This window comes from Trachinotus anak, unplaced genomic scaffold, assembly GCF_046630095.1.
Source record: "Trachinotus anak isolate AG129_WGS33_773 ecotype Australia unplaced genomic scaffold, CSIRO_AGI_Tana_v1 ptg000021l, whole genome shotgun sequence".
Lineage (NCBI taxonomy): Eukaryota > Metazoa > Chordata > Actinopteri > Carangiformes > Carangidae > Trachinotus > Trachinotus anak.
The window spans coordinates 376,660-403,478 of record NW_027273872.1 but is presented as its reverse complement, the minus strand read 5'-3'; the positions used below and the strand labels follow the sequence as shown (position 1 = coordinate 403,478).

The 26,819-nt window shown below is 40.5% G+C and overlaps 1 protein-coding gene across 2 annotated transcripts in view; it reads left to right on the top strand.

The window, feature by feature from the left end:
- The first annotated feature begins 2,897 nt into the window (after positions 1-2,897).
- Positions 2,898-26,819, top strand: part of pcdh11 (protocadherin 11) — a 140,232-nt gene continuing 116,310 nt past the window's right edge. Inside the window, exon 1 of one of the 2 annotated variants that reach the window (XM_071457591.1) lies at positions 2,898-3,869. The gene's annotated coding sequence lies outside the window, so the exon portion shown is untranslated. Of the gene's footprint in view, positions 3,870-21,460; positions 22,486-26,819 lie in introns of those variants that run through there. The other variant, XM_071457590.1, reaches the window with a different exon arrangement.

The window sequence follows — 26,819 nt, the reverse complement described above, 5'->3', positions numbered from 1 at the left end:
GCAGCAGGAGCAGGTAAGTTTGGAGGACCACTGGTTGCCAGAAGAGCCTGTGAGAACATGCTCATTGTTTCCTTTCAGTTATTATCCAAAGTTTTAAAAAAAAATTTAATTTTTTATTTATTTATTTATATATATATATATATATATATATATATATATATATATATATATATATATATATTTTTTTTTTTTTATTTTTTTTTTTTTTTTTATTTATTTATTTTACAGTGAGATGTGTGATCTTTCTTGGCAACACTAAATATTTCATTAATATTATAATTGAGGAAATAACGACAAAAAAAAAAAAAAAAAAAAAAAAAAAAAAAAAAAAAAACATTGATCTCTTGGAAAACAAATCCAGATCCCTTATAGTTATTTAAACATTGTTAATTAAGAGAGAAATGTCTAAAGATGATCATCAGATTGCCATATCCTGTCCAAACCAGAGACCCAAGTACATTTTGAATCCTATTACAAAGTAAAAATAGATCAGTTGTGAAAAAGATGACAAAACATACTAACGATATTTGAATAGAAAACAATGTTAAGAGGTTTGGGATGTTCTGAATATAAAGAGAAAAAAAAAGTCCTCTAATGAAAAGTCTGTCCTGCCAGTTCTGATATTTTCAAATGCTACGCACTTCAATTTTTAAATGACACAGTTATCTAAATAGCATCAAACTGCAGCTTGATATGCAGATATGATTTTTTTTTTGTCTTTGGAGGGACACACATATGAATGTGCCTTTTGAGTTAACATCACAGGTTTACACAAGTGGGTCAGTTACACACCACTCCACTTTAAGGTTGAACAAGGTGTCGTGAAAAACTATTTTACATTGGCAGCAGACCCAAGTTTGAAAATAGCTAAGTGGAATTTGATTTGAGCTGCGCTCTTCCACCTCCATGTCTGAGAAAAACACAGTGTATGTTTGTGCATCTGAATCCTCTCCCCTTCAACTTGTCTGGGCTTTGATTTCTTGACATATTCCCTTGCTGCTTTTTGCTTCAATGCTCCGTGCACTGTGTTGTCTCCCATCTTCTTGTATCTGTCTCCTATCTCATCCCACATGTGCTTCCAGGCAACGCAGGGCTTACAGCCTGCTTTCCATAAAGATAACATAGCTGAGTTAAACAGATGGGGTATAAATGTTCTCTCAGCGATAAGTATTTGCTTAGATACACAAACAGATAGTTTCAACAAAAATATGAAATCTTGAGTATAGTTGGGGGATTGGGCACAATGCACGTGTGGCGAGCGAGGGGGAGGACACACACCTCTAGGTTTTGTACATTACAACGGCTGGTTATTTTAAAGGACACCAGTAAAATACTGTAATCCGACAACGCCACCCTGGGAATTTCACCCAAGGAATTGTGAACCCTCAATTGATACCAAATATTTCAAAAAGGCATACAAGTTCCTTGTACTTAGGAGGCAAGAGACATGGTTCCATCCATCAATAATATCTATTAACAATTGATCAACATAAGGATAATCATTAAAACACAATCAATCTGTGGCAGGGTAAATGAATATAACTGGAGCTGGGGGCTTACTAGTGGCAGGGTACACACCCACACAAGTGAAGTCAATACCAGGAGACTCAAGACACAGCACACAGGAAGAAGGCTCCACCACCAGAGGAGGACACCAGCCCCACCACCACAGGTGCCCAGCTCCTAAAAGAAACAAAACATAATTAGGGGATTACACTTCCAACACAAAATATAAAACATACAGTGGCTGAATGCTGAAACCTGGACACTGGTTATCAGCAGCTCCCAAAAGAGCCTCCTGCCAGTGGTGTAACCGAGGAAAAAAAAAAAAAAAAGAAAAAAGTAAAACAAGAAAACAAGAAACTGGTAATTAGTGATAAATGGTCAACTCAATAAATCAGGACTTAAACCAAACATAAAAATACATAAATTAAAGTGAGATGAAAGGGCAATCCCACACTACAAATCATACATGTAACAAAATAAACTAGGCCTACACAAAACCATTTGTGAATAGACAGCTGTGCGACTGCAACTCACACAACATAACTCATACCTAAATAAGGCTGCTTGGATGGCAGCTGTATCACTGCAACATAAACAACAAATCACATAAATAATGCAAACAATACGAGAAATAGACAACCACGCTGAAACCTAGATACAAAATTCTCAATAAATCAGAACACCGCAAACAGAGTCCTGCTCACAATCACATATTTTTCCATTCACACTTAAAACGGGCCCAGGTTAAAATAAACACATAGGACGTTAAACGATTACAGCCCAAACAACTCAGAGGAAAACAACCAGAGGCAAAGCAGCAGCGTCCCTGCGGTGTGCGCCACGACAGCAGCCGCTGCTCCAATAAGGCCGCGGACGGCAGCAGCAGGCCAGCTCCTATGATGCATGAAGTCCAATGAACCAAAATAATGAATTAAAAAATAGAAAAGTGATGCCAGAGTAGGCTACATACCAATCGGACAGCGTCAGCTCTCACCCGCAGGAAGACAAGGGAATCTGCAGGCGTTAGTCCGCCACAGCAGTCACGACCTCGAGCAGAACTCCTGTTTGTGAAATGCAACCGGCAGGAAGCTCAGAGCACAGTGACACTGGGCAGGAGCAGGAGCACCCGAGCAGCAGCGATCAGCAGGAGGGTCCCTGCTGGGAGCAGCCAGGAGGTCTGCAGAGCCACAGCCGCGCAACAAGGACGCGCCAACCTGCAAACGATGCCGGGGATTCCCTCCTACCTGCGGCAGCGCGGGAGCAAGGTGCACCGGAAACGGTGTCACCATGAAAGCAGTGACCCGCTTTCATAGTGTGTCCCCTTGTGGGGATTGGTCAGTGATCACCAGGCGGTCTAACAGAAAGGCCCTCTCAGACCAGATGCTGCTCACGCTCTCTGAAAAGTGTTTTTCATCACGAATGTTTCTGAAGCTGCAATTTGTGATGTTTTACCAGTGTGGAGCCGGTCGGCTGCTAACACCACCTGTTTGAACCCTAATGTCCACACAGTTTTCTGTGTAAATGTAATACGCTTATGACAGAAGAACTGTGAGGCTCAAACGCTCTTATGAGACGTCATTTGAAAGGTAACGCCTTCGAGTTTATGAAAATGTTCTTGTTATGCGTGTGACTAAAACCCAACCTACATTACATCAGCTCATATGTGGTATTTTTTTGTATTTTCCAAGCCTGGAAAAGGTATTATTGATAACAATAACTATGATATACTTTATATAAGAACTGTCGGGAGCTTTACATTAGTTCTGCGTCTTGTCAGAAACTCAGGTTTCAGACCTCTGAGGCTAATATTATGATTGCAGAGGGTTTTAGTTCATTTTTCACAGGCGCCTATAAACCTATAAACTGTGGGAAATGTGCTGTAACTCTTCAGTAAAACCTTTAGAAAACACTGAAACGCTGATCCTTCTCTGGGTGCCCACCCCCTGCTGTTTGGTCTCCTTGGAAACTAGCATGCTTGTCAAAGGCAGTGGCCAATAGCAACGCTTTCTCTGACGCAAACAGTTGCGTCATCAGATTTTCGCTCGGGTTCGCTTGGTGTCTTCACCGGGTCCTCCTGGAGTGAAATCTGATTGGATCTTTACCGGGAGGCCCTCGGTGTGTTCACAGAGAGATGAGGAACAAACGCACCCACTCTGACTCGGCGCTGACGCAACAGGAAGGAGACGCACAGTGACATGAGCCGGGAGTGAGTTAGCGCTCTGTAATCTTGGACTTCTCTGAGGACGTTCGGAAAACTTTATGGAAAAAACCTTTATTGCCGTGATCTGTGGACCCTAACGGACTGATGGATTGTAAACAGTGGAGGATTGGACAGAGAATACGGATTCTGGACCCAGAAACAGGTACAGAGAACCACCCCCATGGCTGTTATCTCCAGTCCACCACACTGGTAGAGCTTATTAAATCATGTTTATGTGCTTATAATGAGCGCAAGATGAACTGAATATTTGAATTCTAGAGACTCTAACCGATCTAACGATGTGCGGCATGGTGAACCGGTTCAGAACCGGTGGGGTCCTTCAGGACGGGCCGTGGACGGGCCAGCGGAGGTTAAGGAGTGAACTTAATGTTAATGTTAATGTTAATGTTAATGTTAATGTTAATGTTAATGTTAATGTTATGCCTTTCCTATCACACAAAATGCAGCAGAGGCTTGCAGCTCGTAGATTTTGTTGAGGTTTTAAAACAGAGGATTCACATTGCTCAGTGTTCGGGTGGACAGTGAGGAAGTACATTTACTTACTGTGCTTCAGTGTAGTTTTGAGTATCTGTTCTTCACTTGAGTATTTTTTGTAAACTTATGATTTTCACTCCACTTACACTTAATATATAAAATATTGTATTTTTGACTTCACTACATTTCTATGACGTACTTGTTACTTTGAGTTTTTAAGTCAATGGAATGAGTTTTCTTTTATTTTGAAAACGTGATAGACCATACACTGTGTTCATCACAGGAGAGAAACCAATAACAGCAAACGCTGTCAGGTAGGTTGTGCTGCTGCATGTCCGAACCTGACAGTCAGATAAAGATCCTTCACCAGAGACCACGGCCTTATCCTAAGGCCCTGTTTGAAATTTTAGAAATAAAGAAAGATTCCTTTCATTTTAAATGTTTGTGTGTTTACCACGACTGAACCTCATCACTGCCTAAAAAAAAAAAAAAAAGAAATGCAAAAGCTCCTTTTGTTGATTCAGTTGTGTTTTTATGGTCATGTATTTGTTGGAGTAATATTTGACCAGCAGTGTCTAGACTTTGACTTAAGTAATGGAGTTGTGTACTTTGCCCACCTCTTTCCAGACTAGAGCAAGAAAAAAGGTTGGGGTGTTTTAGATGACTCAATTTTCCTAATGTAAACCTACACCTTAGATTAGAAGTAGATGTGTCATTATGGAGGACTTTTATTCTGCATGTCCATGTCCAGGCGGAGCCTGTACTGTCATCCACTGCCTTAGAAACTGAAACTCACCTCAAACAGGCTGAAACAGGTTAAAACAGGCTGTGTATTAAATATGTATTCGATGTACAGAGTGGGCAAAGGTCACATGACCCACCCATCCTTTTCCTAAATCTCTGCTGTGGTGGCATCTTTATTCCACCCTGGTAGCTGCAACTTAATTCTAAGTGTAACTGAACTCCCTGTCAAACCTTGTGTGTTGATAAATCTCCTAGTTATACTTAAATCAATATAGGGGGCAAGGTGGTGGGTGAAAAACCTTTATAATCCTTGCCCTCAGCAATTCTTCGCACGCAGACCAATTTCAGTCTGGTTTTATCATTTGAACCTGACAGTTTGCAGTACGTTGAGTGGTCCCGATCCATATTGTTTGATACTACTCTTGGCCCACACTCATAACGAATTCCAATCAAAGTTGCTGGAATGTGATTTTAGTGTCAGAGGGAAACCTCGTTTGTTTATGCGGCTGTAAGATTTCCACATGGAATATCAATGTGGGAGGCAATTGAGCAAGTACCAATCAATTTCTACCAACATGAAAAATGTTACAGTGGCCTATTTAATGCCAGGAAATATGATTACCTTCTTAATGTTATTATTTAATTACTGACAAGACACACAGCAATGACACAGAAATGAGAATTATCAGTAGAATTATCTCTCTTTAATTAAGGAACATACAAGAATAGCCACTGGATGATTTTTCCAATCGTTCAGTTCTATGATATTACTTTAAGTGCAGCAATTTAGGTCAAATTTGATAAGTACAGGTTTGCTACTTTACAGATTTTTAACTTTCATTTATAGTTTCCCAATCAGAGGAATCAGTGTGGTTTTTGTAAAGTGCCACAGCATCGCAACTGCTGATTTCTTCATGTGGTTAGACACAGTAGTAGACTATATATTCTAAAATCCCAAGATCAAGGGGGGTTTACTGGTTGTGTGGTTATATATTCCTGATATTTCCACCTTTTAAATCAATCCCATGCAATGTGTTAATTGCTCATTATTCATAAATTATACATTTGTAATGGGTTGTGGAACCAACATAATAACAAAACCTAACGATGGAGAATTTTCATCAGTAATATAGTTCAGTTTACAAGCAGTTATCCGAGTTGTTGGTTTAAGAAATGAGAATGTTTCCACTGAAAAAGGATATAAAACTGTGGGAGGAGTGCTTGCAGACGGACCAGGATGTATTTCACTTTGACATTTGAAAGACTAAATTGGGCCTTGGAATTATATATTTCATGGGACACAGCAGGTGGAAAAGCTGCAGTGGTTGAGCAGAATAAAAATGTAAAATTGAAATAGTTTTCCACATTAAGTGTACTGATTTAGGGTCAGTAAGTCAGGTATACCACAGTGTTATGTAATCCCTCTAAATCATCTGCAGGACAGACTCTGTTCACTGCTCCTCCTTTCAGGCAAGTCGTCAACATGAGCATGTAAAGCTGCAGAGAGAACGATCTAAGTTCAAATCAACATTTACGGTGTTTTTCTGCTACCACATCACATTAAGTGACAAACAAGACAACGCTATCTAGTCAGATGTCAAAATGAGACGAAACTCCATCTCTTCTGTCTCATGTAGATTATTTGCCGGCCAGGTTTGCATGTCTTCAAGATGCTATATTGAACATCAGTGGGACATCTTGTTAGCAAGCCTTCAATTGAGGCCCATCTCACAGGTTGCAAGAGACAGAAACAATCTTGAAAAGCTCCTCCTAGGCTGCGAGAAGCAGCGTCAGATGAGTGAAGGGTCAGCACACCAACAGTTAGAGGGAAGCCTCAGGGACATGTATAAAATTGGATCTGCCATTTTCTGAAAAATGTGCTGTTGATTTGATACTTTTCGGGTCCGGGTTCTGTTCCTGAGGATGTCCATAATAGTCGATGAAGACAAATTACAGGTGCTTCCCTCTAAAGGAAAAGAAAGGAAAGGAGGAGAAACCAGCTCTCAGGAGGGTCAGTCTCATCGTCTTATACATTCACAGAGGACTATCCAAACTGTACACAGAGCATTAGTCCAATACAGCAGACTAGATCAGAAAAAAAGGGTTATTAAAGGTTAATCTCAGACATGTTAAGTATTCATAGATTATTTCACTGTCCCAGGAGAGTTCGGTCGATGTCTGTGAACTTGCATCAGTCTTTCCTAAAGCTAGACATCAGAGGCAGAACCCTTGAATTTGTGATGTCACTGGGGTGTAAAATCAGGAGCTGCGGGTTCAGGGGCCCTGACTATGTGCAGCCATATTAACTTCACACCAAAATGAAATTAAAATTCTAGCTCTGTGAAGCAGAATGTAAACATTATATGGGTGTGAAATTCCAAAGAAAATCTTACGTCCAAGGACACACAAATAACATTCAGTCTGGGAATTTCTGAAATGTGTGCCGCCCCCTTTTGAAAATCCCAACCCAAGAATTAGTTTGTTAGCTGTTGTATACGTTTGAAAAGCACTAACCCAGTCCAAGCCAATGGGGGTTAAATTAAAGAGAGATGATGCCCTTATGATATTTTAAGCTTAGACTGAGTTACTCTTCAAAAGGGGATGTACATCATTTTTGCTTGTGCGTGTCTGTGTGTTGTATAATTTTCAGCACTGGGGTGTTTGTGTCTGTGTTGGGCTGTGGTGGTGGCTGACAGCCTTATTGGCATTTTGTACGGTGATTTCTATGAGCTTTCTCTATTAGAATCACAGAGGGCTTCCATCTCGTCCGCAGCAGCCTGCATGTTAAAGAAGTGTCCCTGGAGCCTCTGTTTACCAACCAAGTCGGATTTTCTGCTCTCAAACGCAGCCAGGCTAAAGCTCAGCTACCCAGCAACCCCCTCCAGTCGTCCCCAACACACACACGCAATGTACACACAGCCTCACCAGTCCTTGAGGCTTTCATTTTGTCGCTCATCCTTAGTCGACTTTTTTGCCAGAATGTGTTTGAAACTTTCCAGACTGCAGGCTTTTTATGTAAATCTTGTGGCACAAAAAACGTGAAGCCATAGTTACAAGCCAAATCCACATCCGTAAAAAAAAAAAAAAAAAGAGACACTTCAAACGGAATTGTTTAAGTCTCCAAATAACAAAATTGAAGAGGGATTGTATTGTTGCTTTGACAAAATAGAAGGAGGGACTTCAAGAGCTTGTTAATAAACATTGAATACAAGCCTCCTTTTTGTGCCTGAATAAAAACTGTTTTCAGTCTGCTTCCAAACAGAGCAAAAATGTTAAGTTTTTTTCTTCATTCATTCACATGTTTGAAAAGTTTGAGCATGAGGCAAGTTTTACCATGTGCTTTTATACTAGTCTTTATTTTTTGTTTTAGGCCCTTTGATATCCCCCAAACAAAATCTCTCTCAGTGGGGGAGTGTGAAATACACGCCTTAAAGATTTGCTTCTCCATGATAAAGGAAACAATCCAAAGACAAGACAACAAGGGGATGTGTCTGTCTCTTCTCCAGGGAAGGATCTTCTCTCAGATGATGAAGTTAGTCAACAAGCCTGTACTTGGCGGGTGGGGAGATGTCATGTGTTACTTTTCTTCCACTAAAGTGCCGTATATGTGTGTGAAAAGAGGGGATGTCCGTTGTGAACAGAGGCTTTTTTTGAGTAGTAATCCTCGTGATGAGTCAATGGGAATGTGAGATGTACAGTATGCTGTGATTATAAAAATAAACCAGCACATCCATCGTGTACCAAAGAGAAATCACACCATAATGGCTCAAATTAATTCTACACTTCACAGTAAGCTTCATTCATCACGTCTTTTTGGCAGCCAATATTTAGCATTTAACTGTGGAACACAAACTTGGCTGCGTGTTTTTCCACCCTGGCCTCTCTATTTGCCCTCATTATAAAGGTCTGACCTGCCAACACATAGAAAACAAAAAGTAAACATCAGCAGTCAATAAGCAACGGGAGATGGCAGCATACCAAACATGAAAAGAGGACAAAACTGATACCATCATTTTCATTATTCTTAGCATGTTTTTGTTTTTTCTTGGCAAGAGGATTAATGTGAATTTACACAGAGCTGTTGTTTTGGCATCTGTAATTGGCAGCCTGCCATAAACCTGGCATAATACTGTCATTCTTCTTATCAAAAATAAGCTGGAGCATAGTTATGAGTTCAGTGATGCTACGTTAACTAGCTGGCACCCAGTGTGCGTATGACGTTGTCAAGACCAAATTATTTTCTGTCTTTACAATAAACATCTGCTTGATAGTTTCTCAGTGCACCTTCAAAGCTTTTGTCTGTCACCAGAACAGAGCTGAGTCACCGACTGTCACTTCCAGCTGCAGTCTGTGGGCTCTCCAGACATGAAATCAATACTCAACATTTTCCTTCTGATGGACACATACTGGGGACAGACAGATTCCCCTTACCAGGACTGCACTTGATTGAGCCCCACTTAGATTGCTAATGTGACTGATGGACTGACACAGACAGCTCTACAGGAAGTTACTGTGTGATCTATTGTGACAATCTCTTGCTGACAGCAAGGAAGTGTATTCGAACCAGATTGCGCCGTTGTCTCCGACTGTTAAATGCTCTTTGCCTTTGTGCTTCCTGTTACTTCCTTTTCAAAGGTCCACATCGAGCCATGACAGATGATTCAGTTCAAAATCTGAGAACACATCCAACACTTACTCTTGCTTCTATTTATAGACTGTAACATGAAAACAAAAGACTTGAAAGGTGACATTCTCTAACAAGGGGCCATTTCAGCCTGGTCTGAGTCCGACAATGAAGTAACTGCACACAGCAGCTTGTCACAATACAGGTATTCATCTCAAATGAAGACTATGAATTATAGATTAAAAATCCACTGTTTGAGGCATTCATTAACCACAGCATCTGGCAGTGTGGGATCACACCATGATCATGTCTTTAAGTTGTTTGTAGATCCCACTGACATGCAAACACTACACAGTGTTGAAAATGATAAATTTAGCAATTAGCTGTTAGCTTTGCGAGTGTGCTAATCTGGGGATTGTGGTGGATTTTGCAGGAAATTTGTTACATTGTACAAATATGTGTCAACCAAAAGCAACAGGGAAAAAAGATTTGAAAAAGACTTTTTAGCCAGGAATGTGATCATTTTTTATGCAACACCACACAGCAGCAGAGGAAATGCAGTCTCAGAAATTATCTGTGGATGCTTACAGTGCAGTTGCCACCACATTTTGCCGGTTTGGACACTTTATTAAGAGAGCAATAAAAACTTCTGACTCCTCTGTGAGACAAAAGTAAACAGGCTGTTGTAACTTGTCTATTTTAAAGGTTACCCTCAAAATTAGAATTGTAATATTCTAAAACCACTTGTTGCCAGATAATTTTACATTTTGCCTTTTTTTTTTTTTTTTTTTTTTTTTTTTTTTTACTTTTGAAGGCTAAAGCATCAATTTCCTTCTACTTCAAATCAGGAGCATTTTGCTTTTCTTTTGTTGATATTACAATGATGAAATTGAGGAAGTTGTGCTTGCCTCAGACTGGACTTCTGTGGTCTAAGTGTAATTACTCATTTGGTTTCAAGAAGATAATCTCAATATTCTTTTCATGTATGGTGGGAGGTTGAATCCCTCCAAAAGATGACACAAACCTAACCTCCCATAAACTAAACCTAACTTTTACCACAATCAAACACCAAATCTCAACCTTACAATTTAAAGATCCAATGAGAATCAAGTTTTAACTTAACAAAAAAAAAAAGAAAAAAAAGGATGCAGTCAGCCAGAGTTTCATATGTCGCATATGTCATAAACTTAAGGAACCAATCCCACCAACTTGCGGGGTGGAGCAAAAGTAACCTGCAACCTCCAGCGCACAGTGGATGGTCAGTATAGAGAGTAAGAATTTGCAAGATCAGAGCCACTGACACTGTGTCAGCCACTGCCAGTAACAAGCTAACAAAAAACACAAATAAAAGATGCAATTACTGTTCTTATACAACAGACTGAGTCTGGGTCTGACTGAAGCTCAGACATGTGGCTGAATCTCTCTGATGTTTCCACCTCTAACCATCTTGATGTGCACTGCTCTTTTACCGGTCGACCTAACACAAGCAGCGGAGGTGGGTGGGGCACGGGGCCTAATGCCCATAAAGTGACTGTGATCAGATTATTGTCCTTAATTTGCAGCTTCCTCATCGTGACTTCATTATTTTATCTTATTCCAAATGAAATATATTCAGTGTAAATTAATGCCTACCTTGTATTCATGTGTGCTTGAATTCCACTGTTCCACTGCTTATGCTTTTTGGATTCATTCATTTCATCCAGACAGTGTATTATATACATAAAGATATATATATTTTTGTTACTCAGAGCCATTTCACAGCTTGCAGAGATCACTCTTTTAGTTGGCTCTTAGACTTTAATTACAGTGCATACCATCAATTCCAATGAAGTAAAGCAACACAGATGGCAGCAGTGGCCCCTGAAGCGAGTTGCTGCAACACCACAGCAACAATGTGCAAATGTCTTTAGTGCAGGCACATTTTATTCATTTGGTCATCAATGTCCTGGCGGTGGCAGTCACTCTGCTGCCCTCCCTCTAGTCTGTTACCGTTTCCCTCCCACTTCTCTTCTGTCACACTCCTGCTTTCAGACCATGTCACATTAATGTGGGCAGTTTTAAATATACATAATTTTTCTCAGTGTTTTGGCCTTGGCTCTGCACTAAATTAGAATTATACAACAGAGATTTGATTTTTCTAACTTAGGAATTACTATTTGCCTTTGTTAGTAGGTGGCATTTTATGACCCAGCACAAAAAGTTATTATTTCACTCACAGCTACGTCACAAAATAAAGATACTCCAAGGAAAATATCAGTATTTGACATAACAGTAGATTCTGTCACATTTTTTGTTTTTCATAATTTTTGTCTTTCATAATGTGTATGCTGTGAAACACAAGAAGACAAACACAAAAACACAGAGTCTCACTCTCCTCTGCAGTTAATCGCCCCTCATTTCTATGTAAATACTACAATTAACCAATGAGCATCCTCTCTGAGTTAACAACTAAAATAGCAACAGCAACTTCAGATGACCCTCTGGCAGTCTGTCCAGGTCTCACAGTGGCGGGTGATCTTTATCTGCCTCAGCTGCTGCTGCTGCTGCTGCTGCTCTGGGACTTCACCTCAGCTCAATTTAGGATCCGTGTTGCTTGATGAAACCTGCAGAAGCATTTTCACACTTTAAACTCCATTGTCCCTCCCAGTCACCAGCTCACTATGTAGCTGTAATGGCAGACAGAATACCTGGGTGAAGGAAGAAGGATGCTCTGCCTTTCTCCACCAGACAAGTTGCCATCTTAATAGAATATGTTTTGTTCTTGCAGCTGGGAGTCTACAGGTCCTTCCATTCACATTTGCATTGTCTGCCTTGTAGTTTGCTGTTCTGCACCCCTGCTGCTCCTCTCTCCGCTCTGTGCTACCATCAGTCTGAGCAGGAGAAGTTGAACCCAGGCTTTCTGTTGGAGCCTCCTCCTTCTGACACATCTCCCCGGCCGAGGAAGAGTGTTCATGCACAGACGCTGTGAAACAAACATGCTCTTACTCTTCCCAGGAGAATCTCCAGGCTGTGGAGCGACACCCCACTGGCTGTCTCACAAAGGGGAGCTACTTGGTTCCAGCAGCACAGGCACTGTTTGTGGCCATCAGTAGTCAGAGCAGAAACATGGTGACATGTGTGTCCCGCTCTGTAATAGGCTTCAGCTTTGTTTGGCAACTTTTTCTGGCTCTGTCTTTCTCATGCTTGGAAAGTTTTCCTTGTAGTGAGTACCTTCTTTGTTCAGTCTGTTAAATCCTACTCTGGCCCTCTGTAACCCTCTCTGGCACCTCCTCAGCCAGGACGTGTTTGTCAGTCACAGACCTCAACTGTTTCCTCTTTTTGTCTGATTCTGCTGATAAACTCAGGTCTACTGCAAACTTCTCCTTTCTCTTCACTAGTGACTCTGTGTACAGGCTCTGTCACGTAACGCCACGTCATGTCATGACGGACATGACATTACAAAAAGGAAGCAAATCTGACTGACTGTCATTGATGATGTGATCATAGCTCTACTGCCATGGGAAGGTTAGCCTCAGCTCCACAGTCAGTTTTCTTACAGAGGTTCTCCTTCTTTTTGTAAAAAGATTCTAAATACTCGAAGCTGATTGGGTATTGACTATAGTGGCCAGTAAAATCTGAACCTTGTAACTTTAACAAAGATGCGTCCAACAACTGCAGCCTCCAGGTGAGTATTTAACTGTGCTCCTGTGTTTAAAACTCAGGGGCTCTGTCGTTGTGGAACGAATGCTAACTAAACAGGTGTCAGTGTTTTACTCTAGGCCAGCACAGGTTGACTGACATAGCTGGGCAGGACCATCTGCTTCTTTATTAGTTGGACTGGTCAAGTGTGGAGGCGGTAGACCATTGTGGAGTAGTGTTTTCTTTGAAATGGCCACGTTGGTTATTTAGGTCAGTGTTTGATGTCAGAGCTAGAGGGGCCAAATGTCAGTCTTCCCGCAGACTTTACCGAGTCTTTAAAAAGCAAAAGCAAAAACTGAGTGGAAAGAAAAGCAGATTATGCACTGAAAGTCCACATCACAGACACATCACAGGACCAGTGTTGTAAGAGAGGACGAGGTAGATTTTGAGGGAGGTCTCAGCTTGTGTTTAAGGGAAGAGAGTTCAGGGGTTTCCACACATAAAACTTTTCTTTATATTTCACCTTGCACTGTTTATTTAGATGAGTGCAGATGTGTGTTTGACTCTTTCACAAACTCCAAGAATAAATACATTTCCTCCTCACTTTAGGGAGACATAAGTATATTTTATGTTGTCTTTTATGAGAGCTAACACAGAAACTTTATGGACAATTTGTACAATTTTACAATCTCTTTTCCTATCACTTTACACATACATAACATCAGAACACAGGCACTGAGGTTGCATTTGCTCTCACCATTACACTCCACCTTGAATTCAAGATTAATTGGATAATCATTTGGCACATTTTAGCTATTCCTCTTCTTTACCCAAGTGCTTTTGCCAATTCCATTGTTGCAAGTGAAACAATAAAAAAAACTGGGTGCCCTGGGAAAAATGACTCCTCTCCTTCCCACCCAAGCCAAACAAATGTTGAAAAGCGAGTATGACTGATGATTAAACTTCATGATTCCCTTCTAACCACTCCGTCTGCAAGATAATACCACCTTAACTGCACTACATGGCAATAATCTATCGCCCGTGTGTCACAGTGGGACTAGGAACAGAAACCACTGAATCACCATGGGGGTTATTATCAGCCGTGCTTTGCATTAGTAACATTGATACCATTAGATTAAACAGGCCTCCACAAACATACACACAGTGTTTCTCGTGTAGACCTTCAGATCTTTAAAGAATAGCTAGCTGCCAGCTCCAAAAGGAGCATTAGCTGAAGTGGTCTGAAAGTCTCCAGGAAATGAAAACATGTTTCAGAAATAACATAGTTAGTGTCTACAAATTATGAAGTTGTATTATTCAGATGATCAAAGCCATGCATTTGATAGGCTGTAACAGCATGGTCAAGATCAGCTTAAACAAGCATACACTTTTTACGGCATGCAAGTGACTACAAAACAGTTTTTGAACCACAGAGATTTGGTCGTACTAGATAAGTCGTCACGGATGACTCAGTGTGCTGTCAAACATCCAGTTTGGCACAATATTTACTTCACTCTTTTACTTTTGTTTCAGTGTTTTAGTCATTCAAAGTTACAGTTTTACAGATATTCTTCTAAAGCTCTTACACAGGATTCTCTTGCAGCTGCAGTGTGGACATATGGACAGAATGTCACAGTGCAGCTGAGAATCAACTGGTCCAGACCAAGTACAGTTTGGATCAATATGTCTGCTTTTTGCAGATGATGCCGTCTTTCTGTCTTGTCAGGAATTTGCACTGAAGCAGTTTGGTGCTTAATATGATACACTTAGAGTGAGTGGCAGGAACAAAGTACACTACATGCGTATAAATGTGTGTGGACCCTCAAAGATGGGATTTGAACACCAGAACATTATGTAATGACCAAACTGAAAAGACAGAACCTGAACTAAAGCAATCAAGAGTCCATGGACGGGCACCAAAGTTTGGAACAGGTGGCTTCTCCTCCATCATCTGAGTGGACACACACTTTCCTCACCCAGGACAGACCCAGGACAGGCAGGATAACAGATGATGGGGCGAGTGGATTGCTAAATTCAATTGTTGGAAGTTGATTGATGTTGGTTATGCTTTATGCTTATCTGCTGCGCCTAAAAGCACTTATCTCAGTAAAATGACTGAAATAAATCAAGTACAAAATAAATAACATGGAGGAAATTTTGTACATGATTTTCTCTTTGTGGCACTGACAGAGGACTGACAGCTGAGCAAATCTGTTCTCATTGTGGTTGTTTTTCTTCAACCTTAACAGTTTTCAAGCTGTATAGCACATATAAGTTGTCAGTTCCACATGAAACAGTCTGCTTCCTCCCTGTGATATCATGGGAAATATCAAGCTACTTTTGAGGACATTTTGCATGTCACATCAACCTGTTTTAAACACCCCTCCAATGAAAATCAGGCTATGTCCATATGGTGTTTTTTTATGGAAGCAAATCTGTCACTAGATTTTGAAATTGTAAAACCTGTGGATTTCCAGAACAGATTATTATTATTTTATTTTTTTTTTTTTGCATTGAAATTATGTGGAATGATGTTAGTGGAGCTATTGGAGCAGCTTGTGCTCGTTTCCAGTCGTATGCCGCTTGACAGTGTTCGGCCAAAATAAGCAGCCAGTGCATCGCTGAGTATTTCCACACCTTGGAAGTGGACTGTACCAATAACAGTCTCAAAAACACGGTTTCAGACAGCCCAGGTTTCACACGTCACAAACCTAAGTAACCGGTACAGAGAGCAAGAGTTTGCATTAGCACAACCGCTAACACTTCTTCAGCCAGCACAAATAAAAGACGTTAACGTTTCTGACTGAGGCACAAACATGTGGCTGAGTCTCTCCGATGCTGGACGGAGATTTAGAATTTCTCAGTGAGGACGCAAGTGTAGAGTTCTGTTTTTGACTTTTTTTGTAGAAAAACCACATTGTACAAAATATTAATCAGCAGGAAAATGTGACGCGATGACACAAGAAATTATCATGGTTTTCATATAGTATTTGGTGATACCAGGCTGTCCTCTCTCAACCCTTAAACTAAGGAGCACAAAGTCTCAAGAGTGCAAAAGAGATGTCTGCACACATTGTCTTTTCAGTGCTATGTCTTTGGCAAAGGGGGCATCCACAGTTTACAAGGCTTGCCTTCAATTTTACTCATCAAACAATGGTTGTGTACACAGCCCATTCAAGGCAGGGAAAATGCAACACAACGTGACAAGAACATCAAGCATTTGACCATCTGGGGAGGAACAGTGCCAAATAATGACTCCTTGGTGATTATGGAAGCACTATTCTTTTTATCTCCTGTCACACCCCAAAAAATAGTGGATGAAGGAGAAATCTGTGTGAGCATTGATCTTACCTTGTGTTCTTGTTACATTGTTCAGATTCTCCGTTCCTGTGTGAAAGCGAAACAGTGAACATTTTAAAATGGAGGAAAATAAAGGCTGCCAATTCAAAGACACTGAATGATTTAAAATTCCTCCTCCCACCCTTAACTCACTTCCATGCGATTTATTTTCCACTTGCTTTTGTTGCCACAAGGACCAGTCTAGTTCCTGACCTCACAAAGGCTCGTCATTAAGATTGAAATCTTCACCACATAAAATTTTATTTGAAATCAATTCAGTGACCTTCACCATGCAAAGGAAAACACATTGTCAAACCCTTTGTGATTTGAGGCACTCTGTTAAACAAGTGTTGCATATCTTTATTTATCAGGGCTCTGCAATATTAAAGAGGTTAAAACTTCATCATGTTCATTTTCCCTCTTAAGGACACATAGCTCCCTCTGCAAAAGAGGAATTTGATTAAAGAATTTCTATGTTGTTTTTTTTATTTATTTGAAACTATTGTACAAATGAATGAAAGTGCAACTGCACATGAATACCGGGTGTGACTTTATTCAACTGAATGTACAGTATACAGCCAAACAAGCCATTCTCATCTCACAGAGTTGCCCCGGGCTGTGTTTCACAGCAGACAGATGGAAGGAAACATCACCACAGCATGTACAATCGCCTTCATCAAACAACTCACAAAGGCTGTTTTAACAGTCAGTTACTTCTTGAGAAAGAGAGAGCTGTCCAAGAAGGCAGAATTGAGTTGGTTTAGGTATCCATCTTAAAAAGGAAACACTGTCATGTTGGTGTCTGTTGATGTTCTGCATGTATTTTTGAGCATTTGTTGTATTTGTGTTTATTTTCAGCAAAAAAAGTGACAGATAAAAGTGAGTAGGTGAAACATTTGTTCTTCTTTTGTGCTACAAATTGATATCGCACTGTGCGGTTACAGAAGGCAGATGTGTGATGTACATGAAACAGAGCAGAACAGCAACACACCACTACTCTTTTATTATTAATTTACTCACAAACTCTTGCCAGTGTATGTTGTCATTAACCGATAGTTTCCCACCGATGATTCTTCATACAATAATCACTTTCAGTTTGCACTGTTTGAAACAAGACATGGAGTGAGTCTCAGCACACAGACCCTGTTATGTCAGTTTACTGTAAATATGTGTCATAAATTATTAATTGAAATGACTAATTTCACATTCGAAGTCCTGGCCTTATTAGGAAAAATAACCAGGATGGTCATTTTAACACTTATTCTTTTTGGCTAAATTCTGTTATAACCATGTTTTGCAATTAACTCCAAAATGGAAAGTATAAAGGCTATTCTTTCAAACAATACACAGCTACGTTCTAACAAGAGTAGCCTTACTTGTTACTTTGCCAAAAGCAATTAGCAGTCTAGCACCTGTCAAGGACAAAATGTGACATGGCAGAACCACAGAGAAGTCAACCCGTTCTCCAAAATGCTTGTGGATACAATTAGTAGTTTTCTATAGGGCAGGATCAGCCCTTGTATATCAATCACCTGCACCTCTCTCTCTGTCTCACACACATTTGAATTTGCCACTGCAACATGACAGGTGAGGACATGTCAATTGATAATAATGGTGATTCACAGAACTTCCTGTCTGTCTAATTGGTGTGTTGCAAATGCTTGTCAGTCAGTGTTAGAGCCTTCATTGGTCTCCAGAGTTCTGTGGTTTTTTGATGGATTTTGCCTCATCCTGCTTCAGCCATCACTCAACCTTATCTGACACGATATCATTGACAGCAACCCTCTCAGCAAAAAAAGAAAATTTATGTTTTTAATTTTATTCTATTTTTTATTATTTATTTTTTTAGAAGTCTGGGTCAGGAATCACATGATGTCCAGGGTTTTTAGTGCCTATGGACACAATCAGTTACTGTAGGTGTCTTTTTCAGTGCTTAATTACCAAAACCTCTGCACTGCAGTGTCTACAAAAAGTTGTGTAATAGCACTGTCAACAGTCAAAGCCTGAAGAAATCCCATTTAATAAATTTGGGTTTCTTCATAAATCAAATCACCACTAGGATGTGATGTGCAATCCACAACTACTTTTGCAAAATATGCATGAATACAAAGTAGATAAATGATATTTCAGATTTCCGATTTATTCAAATCATATTTTTCACAGTGTTGCCTTTTAGCATTGTGTTGGTCCAGGTACCAAAAAGCACAAGGTGTCAAAAGCTAAAACAACACAAGTAAATGTCTCCTCTTCTAATGTGGAGACCTCACATACTGTACATATTTGATCATCTTCAGGATTCTCAAAGCAATAGTCTGATATTAAAGACCCTCTGATGCCTTGTGATGTGTCTCTGTGTTTTAAGCCATTTTGCCCCAGACATGACAGACTCTAATCTGCTTGCCTAAAGGCTTTTTCTTCTTTGCTATCTACTGCTGTGGAAGAAACTATAGTCACGCATGCTGCATACTCATACAGTACAGAAAAGTTCAAATATTATTTCACTCAGGGTGTCTTTGTGTCTGCCTCAGGTTTCTACACCGTTTGTATGAAATTCAACCTCTGTTGTGAAAAAGGTAAAAGCAAATATTGAATTGTCCTCACTCCGTCCACTCCATCTTTCTGAAATCTTTTTCTTTCTCCAGAGATCCTTGAGAAAGTGGGAGAGAAAGAAACAGAAAGAAATGAGGCAATAGAGATAGTTTCAACTCATTGTGGTAAATCTCAGTGGTTCTTGAAAGTTGCCATGGATACAAACCCAGCCTGTATGGATGAGAAAAAATGTTTTGTCAGGATGTCTCTGACTCTTCAGAGATGTCTGCTGTATTTGTACAAAATATGCGTTGGACATATTTGCACAGCTCTCTGTGGGAGTGACTTGCAGTAGAGAACTTTGTCCCTCTTTTTTTTTTTTTTTTTTTTACTGCTGTAAAGATCCAGTATAAACGATTTAGGCTCAAATGTAAAAGAGGACAAAAAATCCATGGCAACATTGAACTGAGACGATGGTGCAGCAGCTACTGCACTGTGGTCTCTTTGGACAAGTTGTGCTGTTTAAGCTGAAAGGATAATATAGAAACCACAGAACTGCATAGAACTGAGAATAGTAGGTAAAGAATCTATCCTTTCTCAAAACCTCAGAGTGTTAATACATGGCGACCTTGCAATTTAGCTCTGAAACCCCTTCCTTCACCCATCCCCTTGCCCAGCTGTGCCTGACTGATAAGGCATATTAGTGAGTGTGCTCTTCCTACCAATTATTTCTTTAAATGTGTGAATAACAAGTCATGGATTCAGTGGGAGGCCAACAGCAAGGATGATTAAAGGCAATGTTGAGGAAAAGGTCTATTTGATCATATCTTTAAAAAAAAACAAAAGTAAGCTTTGCTTTTCTATGTATGTGCATCTGATTCCTTTAGTAGGGCACAGTTTTGTTTTAACAGTGTTGGAAACAGTTGTATTTGACAGTTCAGACAAAATACCCAGTCAAAAGTTATGTAAAAAAAAAAAGTTAGCATTTCATAATGCTCATTATCCAATTGGATGTTTTAAAAGGTCCTGTAAAGGGAAAAGGGATAATTGTGCATTCCCTGATTTAGATGGTTTGAGCATGAGATACAGTTGAGATGTGACAGCTCAGTCACATCCTTCAGTTTCCCAACTAACTGTTTTGAAACTCAGTGCTGAACTGTGCTGACTTTCACAAATACAGCGAGCTGGGGGAAATTTGCGTTGGTGCTTTTCAGTTGAACAAAAATCAGAGTGGACTTTTAAGCTCATCCTCTGCTCTGGTGAAGCTGCTGCAACATTATAACTAAGGATTTTTTTTTTTGCAATGAATAATCAATCAAGGGCAAAGTATTAATCCCCACCAGTGTCAGGTTTTACACAGATAAATAGCGATATTTCTATTGATGCATCCTTTAAAATTTGTCACATTGCAGGTATTAGATTTCTTCCAATTAGTTAGAAATGTCAAAAGTTTCCTCTGACAGTTAATTTTGAAAATATCAAAATGTGCATCATGCAGAAGGAATCCTATGCCTTCTGACAAATAATATTGCTTTTTGGCTGTCAGTTAAATCCTTAAAGAATCCTCAAAGTCTCACAGTAAAATCAAGGAAACAAATGCTGTAGTGTGCTGCATTTTCATTTCCTAGTTGACCTCAAGATGTCCCGACAATTTTCTCAAACTTCCCTTTAGACTAAAGTATGATTTGGTTTAAACAGAAACAATCATCTGATCACATCCCTGGCCCTTTATCTGCAGGGATGAGCAGTGTGACATTAAATAATGTGGACTGAGATGGTGAACGGGTGAAGATATTGTTTGCGAAACCTTGCCAGGGGCTAAACTTGTTAAAATGCAGTTGCAGCCATTTGTTGTATGATGTGATTGCAGAGGGACAAGGGTAATTAGCTGTAACATGGCAGGGGTGGTGATTTAACCTTAGTGTCACTATAACCCTTTATGACCCCCATAAAAGCACCTGTTAGAATCTACTTCAGGGTATGTGGGAGCAGGAAAGGGAGAACTTGATGATTTGTGATCAGGGATTTTTGAACCAATCAATATGTTGCAGGATGCCTGTTTGACATTGAGCCTCCAACTGCAAACAGAATTGTTGTTTCACTTCAGTAAGACTGATGGTACAGATACAAACTGTTCTCAATTCCCCCGGTGGCCATTTTATCATTTCTTGCATTTCAAGTGTTCAACATGTTCATAATAAGCTGGACTGTGATTGACTGGCAGCACAGGAATTATTTGACACCATTTTATACATGGCACCTATGGAAACGGTGAACAAAGCCATTATCAGGCTAATTTCTCTCCTCGTCCCTGAGAAGAGCTCTGCCATGGCCTGTTGACACTCTCGGGAATGTCTGAAAAGAATTTGAACCTCGTCATTATTCAGAGCCCATGATACAGTAGACCTCGGTTGAAAATGAAGAGCAGAAACACAAGGCTTGGTATAACAGTGAACAGTGCCCCCCTCTTGCTTTCAGGCGGTTTTCTGGAGCAGTGTGGCTACTGCAAAACAGCATCTGTGGTCCACACATATCCCGCCGTCCACCTACATCTCGACGCGAGCATCTCTCCAACGCAGTGCGGCTTTAAGAGGACCGGGCTCTTAACTCTGCGCTTGGCTCCTCCTTCCGCCATGACGTCAGTCGGAGGGAGAGCGAGAGGGAGAGAGGTGGGCAGCATTGAGGAACTGAGTTCATACAATACTACTGAGACATCTACAGCTTAGGAGACAGATACGGTGAACCGCCTTTCCCGGCTCCTGTAAGTGATGCTGCACTGAGGCACACTTTGATCCAAATCCACTGGGGGGGCGATGCGCTTTCTGCATCCCTCCATTAAGAGTTTTTTTCGGGGGCGGGGGGAGCGTGAACAACCTTGAATCAGTCTAAACAAGTGGTTTTAAAATGAATTAGGTGTAAGCTGTCAGGTTTTCATCACAAATCCTTTTTTGCGCTCTTGGATTGAAGTTTTACGCGCTGGTCAAGAAGCGTTTAACGCACACTTGTAAGTTCGGTGCCGGCGGTTTTCAGCAGGCAAAATAAAGTAGGAATTTCAAGGCAAACGTAGGCTAGGGACACAAAGTTTATGAAAAACAAGCTGGGATCAATGCGTATCTCCGCCCGTGGGATTGCGAAGCCAAGACATCGGAGGAGGAATTACAGCGTCTCCTCCTCGAAGTTGATCGCTGTCCATGAATTTTTTGGCTCTTGCACATGAGGACCACAATTTTGTAGCGCATGGATAAGTTTTTGTAGTGGATAACATTTTTTTCTCTGCTTGCACTGCATTTTGTTGCTTCTGATGAGGATCCTGCCCCCCCCCCCTTACCCCTACTTCAGTTTCATTCATGGCACTTCTTTTCTCTAAATCTGTGATGTCTCTACGCGACGGTACTCGCGGTTGATTTTTCATCCTATCCAAACGGAAAAGGTAAGATTTGCTCTTAATCGTGACTTTACTGCTGAGATCAAAATGTGCTTTACTTTAGTGCCCTCTGAGCATTTGTATTCACATGACTGCTCTGTCTCCTGAGTGCAGTCAGAGACGCTGGAGAGCGCCCAGCAGCCTCATTTATGTGGTTCGAATAAAATCAACTTGATATCCCGGTGCCGGCGAGGACCTGCGCTGTATGAAGCCTCACAGAGAGCAGCCTAGGCTGGGAGACATTTAGTGATGGTCTACAGGGTAGTTGGATAAATTTGTGTGTTGCGATAGTGGGTCATTTCGATGTTCCCTGGGGGGGCTGAGCTGTTCCAAAGATGTAACAACCTGATGTAAATAGAAATGATCCACGGACACGGTGCGTCGTGGAGAATCTAAGCATTACATTGGGAACCGCGCTTGGTCACGACTTCGGGCATCATTATTCCTGCTCAGCACCGATCGCCGGGTAGATAGGCCTTCTCTCCAACAGCGTCCAACTGCAGGGACTTTTCGGTGCAGCTCTCTCGGCAGCTTGGCCGCTAATCTCGGTGCCTGGGTGCGCGGCAACGACGCGCTCCTGGTCCAGCGGTACAGCTGTCACTGAGCACGACCTCAGGGGCATCAGCCTGTTCCCGCTCAGACTCCAGGAGAAAAAAAAGACATATCTATGTGTTTCCTGTGAGGAATAACAGCTGAAATAGTCAGAAGATGATAGCCGCCACAGTTGGTTGTGTTGGCTCCTAATATGTTTTACCTGCTCAATATGCTACAGATTATCATTGGGCCCGTTTTTTTAAAGACTCCCGGAAGGCCTATTCCACTCAGAATTAAATCAAATGGTAATGTGAACCTTCCCGAGGTGAGCAGCACATTTTGTCCGTAGCCTGAGGCATTTATATGAAGAGATTCAGTCAGCAAATGGCAGCAGTCTGAGTATTGTATTTGTTAGATTTGAAAATAGCAAGAAAACCATTTGCTCATGCACATCCACGTTTCAGATTCACCCGCAGGTACAAAGCAGTTGATCATAGTCTGTGTTACTCTTACATACTGTAGGTGTTATTATGTCCTATTATTTTCATGCCTCTGATAAAGTAAAGTAAATATAGTCTGCAGAGGGAAGAGTCCAGGAGTCAGAACTGTGTGTGTGTGCTGAAGAGTTCATGGTGCAACTAACCTGTAGAGTCAGAGGTGCCTTCCAGGTGTCAGAGATTATGTCTCTTTGCTTTGCTTTTTAGTTTTCATCTGAGTGTGTTTGCGCCACTGGAAAAAATTCAAACTCTTTTCAGATTTCTGCAGCCAAAGTCACAAAACATTTAAATAAAAGGAGTTAAGAGTTTGTCCATCATTTAAGATCCATGTTAGCTTTTAGATCCTCTACTGAACAGCTTTATGATGGTCAGCATATTGTATCTGAATTGTCCTTTTCACTTCCCATAAATGATATATTGAATATGGTGTCAACAGCACAATTTTCACTTATTCTATGGCCACTTTGACATATATGAATTTTTTTTTTTTTTTTTTTTTGTATTATTCAAAAATAAATTTCTAGTTCAGCAGTTATTCTTAAAATTTATGGTCACAGACACTGACAGTTTTCCTTTTTTCTGACTTGTTTGAATTAATTGCACAGATTCTCTGACAATTCATTTACTTTCATTGACTAAATTCATTTTCATTAAAACTGATGTATTTTAAAGTCATCGTTAACATTCAAGGTGACATAAAGCTACGTCAAAATGATCACATATATTTTGCTTTAGGATACCATCTGCATGCATGGACTGCCCTCTTGAGGTCCACAATTTCAACGTTTTAAATTAGTTTGTCATTTTGCTAATACAGGAGGGTAAAAAAAATATTACCCAGTGACCATTTTATTGCCCAAGTTCAACTGTTTTTAATCCTAGCCTATCAAAGAATGAAAACGCTGAATAGCCACTGGGTTATTCAGCCAACAGTACTGCCAGACTTTATGCAAACATCGTGCAACAAATGATATGTCAGAAGACTGATATATCATGTTTCCTTTTTCACTGATAAAAGATAGTATTGTGTTCGGTGACAGTCACATTTGAACTTTAATATGCATTTTCTGGCAGTATATTATATCTATTATTAACATTGTCAATGTGGCCATTTATGTCAAGCATCATTTTCTTGCTCTTTCTCACTTTGCAGCACGTCTCAGGTAATAAAATCATTGTTGAATTTCCCAAGAGAAAATAACTTTTATTTCACCACCTTGTAAGGAAAATTGTTCCGGCTGTGTGGACTGAAAAAGATCTGACTGATCTTGACAGAAACCTGGTCTGTCAGCCTGTCAGCGATCCTTAGAGCTGTTAAAAGAGAGAAAGCCCAAGACAATCAAAAGTATTACATCTGCCGATGCCCTCTTTTGAAAATCTCTTTCGATCCACAGGCAGTCTTGATAGATACAACAGTGGTGAAACCCTGGCTTTGACAGCTAAAGGACTCCAAATGTCCTGGGTCCCAGCCGGAGACTAACTACACTCAAAGTTTCCAGTGGAGGGTATATTTAGGGGTGAAAGTAGGGGGTGACAGTCGCTGTATGTCTCCCCCTCTCACTGCTACCCTTAAGCGGATGCAAACATCAGGAAGGCCTGTCCATCACACTGTTGTGTAAAGTGATCCAGGGCCAGCCTGCTCCTCTTCACTCTGTGTCTCCCAAGAGGGAGGCTTGAGTTTGCCTACTGGATTCAACCTGCTGTCTGGGGCTCAAAATAGCATTTCAGGAGACTAGTGAAATGTAAGCAAAGGAGACACTCTGACTGACACCTAGGATTTCTTTCTCCCTCCCTGTTACTTTTTTCCCCTCCAGCACAATTCCTTCTCTCACCTAGCTCATCCCTCATGGACAGGTCTATAAAGAGTTTTGACAAGTGAAAATCCCTGCAAATGTTGGAAAAATCACAGTAAAGAGAAGAGAGCACACATTAAGTTAACAAGTTTGGCCGTAATATGTTGAAGGTCAGCATGTGCCTCATCCCTATGAAAACATCTAACATTTTAGCATTTAAGCTTCACATAAGTAGAGAAACACCTCCATATATCTATCTAATCTAGTGTACATGTGTAAATCTCCTATACTAGTAAAATGTAGCTTCCTAACATCACATTAGCATTGCTAACTCGTCCTTTCACTTACTACATATGTACTTTGAGTCAAAATCACATTCCACCCCTTCATCCTGCAAAACATTATTGTCACTTACAAGAGAGAAAATGTAGATCACGCTTTGATCTTTTCTGTTTCTTACTTCAGCGAATCACATCCCATTTAAGGATGTAATTTAAACTTCATTATGCGTTGTGTGAGCTCAGCCTTGGACTGCCTGGCGATCATCACAGTAAAGCAATTCTCAGAAAGATGCACACTTCAAAGTAAAGTGTGTCACAGTTACTAATGGGATATATCTCATCAATATTTTGACATGACTGTGCAACACTGTCTGTGGTATTTGTGTAGGATGAAAAGCCCTCACACTGATCAGTGTCAGCTGTGTTTTTTGGGGGTTTTTTTCTGTCTAACTGTCTTTAATGAGTCTCATGTGACTGCTTTATGAAATGTGTGGTTAAAAAAAAGTCCGTCTGTACATGCTGCATGGATGCTTTGCAATTGTTGCTGATTCAAAACCAGCTTAATTAAATTCTTATTTTTAATCAATTCCTCTTTGTCAGTAGGCCGAGAGCTTCAGTGGCTATGAACGCTGTTGCCTTGCCAATTTAGGGGACCCCTGTAGTGCAGTTTAGGTAGTCATACCTTCCACAGGATATTGTTTGACTCATGCAAATGGATGGAAATTTCATAAACTGGGAAATATTATGGTTCCCAAAGAGCTATTTGTGGTCCCTTGTTACTGCAGGTATGTATGTATTTTCAGCACCAGCTGTGCGTTGTTTGTGTGATGCCTGTCACACACTATTGTCATGCTTTTGAAGGAAATGGACGTTTGATATGGAGGCAGCTGCCTTATGAATACAAACCAATATCTCGAGGAAAATCATATGAGGTTAATAAACACTCAGGGGGTTGGGGAACCTAAACTCACAGTAGGATATGAGCAATGAAATTATATTAGTTGTTAAATATATTGCATCGGTACACACATGGGGGAGCCAGTATTATTATGAGAAGTAAACATAGCTGTGCATTGGTGGCTGTACCCTAACACATCAAGCCACACTCAGCACACAGATATACTTTGATAATTACACTGCTTTACCTGCACTGTAATGTCAAGAGAACAATAAGCCTGTATGGACAAGCCTTTATAGAGATGTGATCAGGTTGGAAATGTTGTTAAAGATATCCA